Source organism: Callorhinchus milii, unplaced genomic scaffold (assembly GCF_018977255.1).
Source record: "Callorhinchus milii isolate IMCB2004 unplaced genomic scaffold, IMCB_Cmil_1.0 Scaffold1, whole genome shotgun sequence".
In the NCBI taxonomy this organism is placed as follows: Eukaryota; Metazoa; Chordata; class Chondrichthyes; order Chimaeriformes; family Callorhinchidae; genus Callorhinchus; species Callorhinchus milii.
The window spans coordinates 77265341-77272305 of NW_024704742.1; positions in this window are offsets into that span (position 1 = coordinate 77265341).

Here is a 6965-nt window from a genome sequence, read left to right on the forward strand (position 1 = left end):
TTAGCAATAACCTCTCGCGCGTGAACTATCAACAAATGAGGTAATGGGGCTGAGGTTTATTTGATGGATTTAAATAGTTTGGATTATTTAGAAGTTGGCTGGCTTAGATTGCCTTGGGTAATAAAGCATTTATTGTTGGTAATTATGGTTTCTATCTCCATCTGTCTCTTACATGTTTGGGATCTGGTGTAACCCATTGCTTACAGCTTTCAAAGACAGCTTGCATTCTAATAATACAGGACAGGCACAGAGTAAAGTCTCTCACTACCCAACAAGAGCAGAAGAGCTTCTATTTTTCTGCAGCAGTCCAAATTCCTCTGCTTTCCAAGCCAGCCACCAAAGTGGTTTCTCTGGTTGGGATTGCTAATTTAGGGCCAAAGTTTATTGTCTTGTCGCCCACTTGCAATTGGGTGGAGTCTGCCAACATTTTGGTTGTGATCAGCCAGGTCCAAGCCAGAAAGAGTTCAACTTGTGTATGCCACCTAATCATGGAAACATAATAATAATCCTTGCATTTGATATAGCGCTTTTCACGTCGGGAGGACGTCCCAAAGCGCTTCACAGAACACACTGTAAAGTGAATTGACTGTATGTTTGTGGGCGAACGCGGCAGCCAATTGCGCACAGCAATGTCCCACAAACAGTCGTAGATTGAAATTGACCAATTTATTATTGTTTTTGGTTTTGGAGGGATTATTATTAGGCGTGTGGAGTAAGGAAACTTGCCCAAGGTTTCGCCCTCTGCCTGGAATTGAACTCAGGTCTCTCGCTTGCAAAGCGAGTGCTCTAACTACTGAGCTACATGTTGTGGATTGGGGAGTCAGCAGGTCAGGGCATGAAAGAATTTGAAAACTAGTGTGAGGATCTTGAAATCGATCCGTTATGTATTGATATTCTCGATGACCTCAGGATAGTGGAGTCCTGTAGCTCAGTGGTTAGAGCACTCGCTTTGCAAGCGAGAGACCTGAGTTCAATCCCCGGCAGAGGGCGAAACCTTGGGCAAGTTTCCTTACTCCACACAGAGCCTAATAATAATCCCTCCAAAAAGCAAAACAATAATAAATTGGTCATTTTCAATCTACGACTGTTTGTGGGACATTGCTGTGCGCAATTGGCTGCCGCGTTCGCCCACAAATATACAGTCAATTCACTTTACAGTTATTCTGTGAAGCGCTTTGGGATGTCCTCCCGACGTGAAAAGCGCTATATCAAATGCAAGGATTATTATTATTATTATTATTATTCCAGAAAGTATTAGGGGTAGATTGACAAAAGTCAAATCTTGGGGATCCCAGAATGTGTGTTGTGGTACTTCAAGAGTTTAACTAGATAAAAATGCAGAGGTTGCCATTGAGAACACTATCTGGCAAGCTTCTGCTGCTTGTCCAGCTAGGACCGCACTTCCCGTTAGAGCTTTGGTTTTAGGGTTAACAATAGCCGAGTGGGAAGTTTCTCTTTGCCCAGTACATTTATTTCATGCAGAAATCTTGCTGTGATGGCCAATTCAGGGCTCACAGGCCGCAAATGACCCACAGGGCTGTCAAGACATGGCCCACCGAACATTCACACTAGTGAAGGTGAATCTGCTTTAAACTCATGTTTTGTTTGCAGTTTTTTCTTAATTGAATATTTCATGATTTATGACATGAATCAAGAAATATTCAATCAAGAAGATTGATTGTGTTGGCTGACCATAAAGGTTGTCCACCACTAACTTAGAAAGTAGCTATTCATCCTATCCATCCAGAATACCCAGGAGCAAGTGGGCATTCTGGAAACCTTCATCGTTAGATCCACCTTCTCCTTCACAATCGGACAAATTTGACCATTGACCTTCAACTCGCCATTAAACCTTTGATGGTTATTTCCACAATTTTTTATGAATAAAAGCATTAGCTCTAGGGTTTATCGGAATAATTGATGGGACATGGAGAAAAAGCAGAAAAACTAAACTGGAAAGATAAAATTGCCTTAAACAGCTAAAAATGCGCGGGATTCCTATGTTCCGCTAAATACAGGTTTAACATTTCTAGAGCAATCTATGTCTTCTTTGCTCTTTATTTTACTTAGCATTTGTGGGACTTTGCTGACACACAATTAGCTGCTGTGTTTGCCTACCTAATGTTCTATATCGTGCAATTTATTATTTCCAGGTGATCATCCTGATTTGATATTCATTGTAGATTATTTGCCTTTTGATTTTAGGTGAATGTAAAGGTTGACGGTATTTCCAAAGAATATGGGGTCTTTCTCCAACTCATACTCCACTCTTAATCCCAAATTCCCCCAGATTCAAATTATTATTAATAATCATTTCCATATGTTGGCAGACTTACTAATGTCCATGTGTCAATACAACTTTTCTTGAATTCAGTGGTTAGTTCTGCCAAAAGAGAAAAATTCGGAAAGCGCTACCACCTGCCACCCAAGTGGCTGGTATGGAGTCCTGCTGGTCAAGAGGTGATGATTACTGCCTGCCTACCTGGTGTCCCTGTCCAGTGGTAAGAAACATTATGCACATTTCTTGCAGTTGCAGTGCATGGGCACCTCACCCAGTCGCTGTTTCCAGCATTGCAGTAAGCTGCTTAAAAAAGTTCCTCCCAGATGGTGCTTGCTCCCAACAATAAGTCCCTATTTCAGATTTCACACCCACTGGTGTCATATATATGACAACATTACACATTGGATGAGTTCATGCCCTTACCTTTCAGGAAATCAGACCTGAATTGATATAATTGATAAGGAAAGGCATATTTTGCTCCAGACCCTGTAGTGTAGAAGTGAACAAGTCACGCTGGACATTACCTTTTACCTGCATGATAACTTCATGTCTGCATGGACATCCTGAATGGAAACTGATTCAAACTGACATTTGAGTAAGTGTGGCTTGAAGCAGTGAGAAGACTACATTGGGAGGTGCTCTTAAAAATAAAATAATAATCCTTACGTTTGATATAGCCTTTCACTCCGGGAGCATTTCACGGGGTATACTGTAAAGTGTAGTAACTATATTTTGTTGGTCAACATAGCAACTAATTTGCTGCAATGTCCCACAAACAGCCGTGGAGTGAGTAATAAATTTTATCTTGGGGATTGCCAGCCAGGATCTTGTGAGAATCTCCCTTCTCTTTTTGAAGAGTGTGATGGGATCTTTAACATTCTCTTGAACAGGTAGATGGGACCTCAGTTTAACATCTCATCTGAAGGATAGCACTTCCAACGTTGCAATGCTCCCCCCAGAGTTATAGTGTCAGCCTAGACTATGGAGTTTAAACCCACAACCTTTTGACTCAGAAGCAAGAGAGCTACCAACTGAGTCAGGCTGACTCCTTGTAACAAGAAGGTCCCTCTTCTTACTGTGCACCCGCTGTAGAACGTTGGAGAATCATGTGAGGAGCAAAATTAAGATGAGATCATTCCTTTACAGAGAATAATCTCATTTATATTCCAATTTTTCAAACAGCTAAATGGATCTTTAACAAAAGTCAAAGTGCATTGAGAATTAGACCAGCTCCCCCAGTGAGGATAGTTCAGAGGCTAAATTCTCTTCAATATGTGGGGAACAATCCTATGTATGGCTGTGAATGGTGATTGCTCCATATGAGTGCCTTGGGAGCTGGTTATAGTAACATTCTTAATTACTTTTTGCACAAAAAGGCTAAATGGCAAAAAATCAATTTTTATTGATTTATAAGCTGCTATACTTCAGTAAGTAAAGCAACTATTCCCGCTGAAATGGTCTAATCTGGTTAGCTACATCTGCAGGAGGAATTAGATGTTTCTGCCGGTTGAGGTTGCAAGTGGTTTATTCAAGTTCTGACGTCCTGTGCCATGTGGTGTGGGGATAGTGTGATCATTTTTGGATCTGTCCAACACAAACACTGCATTTATGGGATCACTTTCAAAATAAGCCTAAACATTCTTAGCATTATTGTAAACTCCACATCAGATTCAAAACAAACAATATAAAATTACTAAATAAGCAGTTGAAATGTCTTGGATATCTTAACAAAATAATGATCCCTTAGCAAAACACCATGTTCTGAGAATGCCAATATTCTCTCGGCCAAATAGTAATCCTTGCATTTGATATAGCGCCTTATCACATCATCAAACCGCTTCACATGATTTTATTGTAAAGTAATGGTGACCAACCTGTGTCCTGTGGGGCTGTCAAGACGTAGCAACCCGATCACTCGTTTAGTGCGTGTAAGTCAGTGTTCAATTGCTGTTTTCAGTTTTTCCTTGATTGATTACTTCTAGATTTATGGCATAAATCAGGAAATAATCAATCAGGAACATTTATTTTATTGGCCAACCATAAAGGTTAGCAATGCTATAAAATGTAGTGAAGCATATTTGAATGTGATCTGAATGTGGCTGTTTGTTTGTGCACCACCTGGAAGGTGACGCAAATACTGCATTTATAGGACCACTTTCAAAGTGACCACTCCCATCTGTCCCACAACCAGCTATGAAATGAATGGTCAGTTTTTCTGGGGTACTGTTGGCCAGGGCACTGGGAGAAATTTCCTTCTCTTTTCAAGTCGTAGGATATTTAACATCCAGCTGAGAAGGCAAACAGGACTTGGTTCAATACTGGATATTTAACAGTGGGTATAAAATTCAGTGTTCACAACTGAATTCACAGAAGATTTGTAAATAAATGAATTGTGACTGCACTCAGATCAAGAGGGCCCATTGGATGTGGCAATCAATCCTCGCAGAGCAGAGCTCCTACAGGCTAGTGTGATATCTGGTTACCTGCAGGATCCAATATTTGGTCACTTCCCTCCGATCATCTCCTATCCTGTTCTCTCTGAAGTGTTCCAAGATGCTGTTCTACTGCAAAGGCACTACACAAGTGCAAGTTCTTGTTAATTCTTCAATTTCTTTTAAAGCAATATATGTAAGTAGAGGGCTTTATGAATGCTGCAACATTAGCGACTCAACATTTTGGAGGAGGTAACCAGGTTTACAAAATTCAACTTTCACAGTTACCTTGCCTCACTGACTTCAACACACTTCGGAAAGCTATCCTTTATTTGCTCCAGATGTTTACAAGAGAATACATAGTTCCCTGGATATTAGAGATATTCAGGGTATGGTGAAAGGTTGGGCATAGGGATTATTAGATCTGCCAATATCTAATAAAATAGTGGTGCTGCCTTGATGGGTTGACTGGCTTTCTCCCGTTTCTTAAACAGTCTTTCTTGTAATGCAATATGCAGTTTACTTTTTGTTCATTATGTCCCAGGGCACTGCAATATGTTACTGAGGTCAGCAACTAGGTGGGTTGCAATCATTCAGTCAGTCACTAGGTGACACTCCAGTCAGTCACTTAGAGTTATTGCAGTCACTGATTTAAGCAAAAACATGAGAGATCCAGATCAAGAAGGTCTACCAGCCCATTTGAGCTCATCCCTTCAGAATATCCAGTTTACCATTCTGCCATCACAGCATTACGCTGTTTTTTAAACCAATCCAGTGCCCTGGCCTTAAGTACTTTTCCTGGTAATCTGTTCCGATCATTAACAACTTTCTGGATAAAGAAATACTTCCTGGTGTCTGGCCTGAATTACTCTAAAACCTGTGACCTCTGTTATCTCAGTATATCTGAAAGTATTGTTCTGAGTTCACTTTTTCGATCCCATTTAAAATTGTGTATGCCAGAATGTCGCTTCTGAAATTATTCCTTTCAAGAGTGAAGAGGCCTTACTTGTCTAGTCATTGCTTGTATCTCATTCCTTTTAACACTGGGATCATCTTCATTGCTGTCTTCTGCATTGCCTCTCAGACCTGGGTAATTCGCTTAAGTCATGCCGACCAGAACTGTATGCAGTACTTAGGTGCAGTCCAACCAGAGAACTATGCAGCCTGAGTATGATTCCTGGGGATCTGAAACTGTGTCACTCAGTCAGTCAGAGAGTTGTTGTTGTCAATCACAGGGTGGGTGGATTGAAGAAATTAGTGTACCCATACAGTTTGAGATGTAGTATCAGTAGTCCATGAGAGAGGGGCAACAGAGGAATATGGGGGAGAATAAGGAGGGAGGAATTAAGATTGGAGGCTAATGTAGAGTAGGGTTGTCCAATACGTTAGCTACCAGTCACATGTGGCTAATTGGGAATACAGATGTGGCAAAATTGCATTTTTGATTAGTTTTAAAAAAAAGTAATAGTCACCATCGTTGGGCAAGTGATCTCAGTTCTCATACTTGCACAGCTTTTGCATGTGTACTTTTTGTATATTTGTTAGTGAAATGGTAAGAAGGAAATAAAAAGACTGCAATGTTTCACACTGAATGGTGGTAGATATTTAAGTAAATATAAATGTAAATACACATGTATTGTAAGCAAAGTAATCTTACCTGTATTCTACTGAAATTTAAAGCGTGTGGCTAAAATGGTGTCACTGCTATGACTAGTCAGTGACTATTTCTATTGGACAATACTGTTGTAGACCATCAACACTGGCATAAACTGGTTCAGTCAAATGGCAGGTTTTGATGCTGTAGATTGTATGCTATATTGTAAACTCCACATCCACAGATTCAAAACAAACATGTATGTAGTCATGTCACATTGTACATGTACAACTTTCAGCGTAGGTCACACAGCTCAGAGTTACATTAACTATAATCCTTACATTTGATATGACATGAATATAAATATTTTGCAGGATTTTACTGTAAAGTATAGGCACTGTTTGTGGGTGACTACTCGTTTGAAGACTGAGTACTTTTGGAGCATTTCAGCACCTGCACTGACCCAGGGATCCATGCATGTTTTGTGGCATTACCAATTTCAGCGTGATGGGTGCAAATGCAGTAAGGGACCAACCGTCACCAGAGGTCACTGCAGTCACTCAATCTTCAGTGAAGCTGCGAATACCCAAATTGAGCCACGAGATGGCACTGCATTCAGACTGGGTGACTGCAATTGCTCAGTTGATGGGTGGAATTG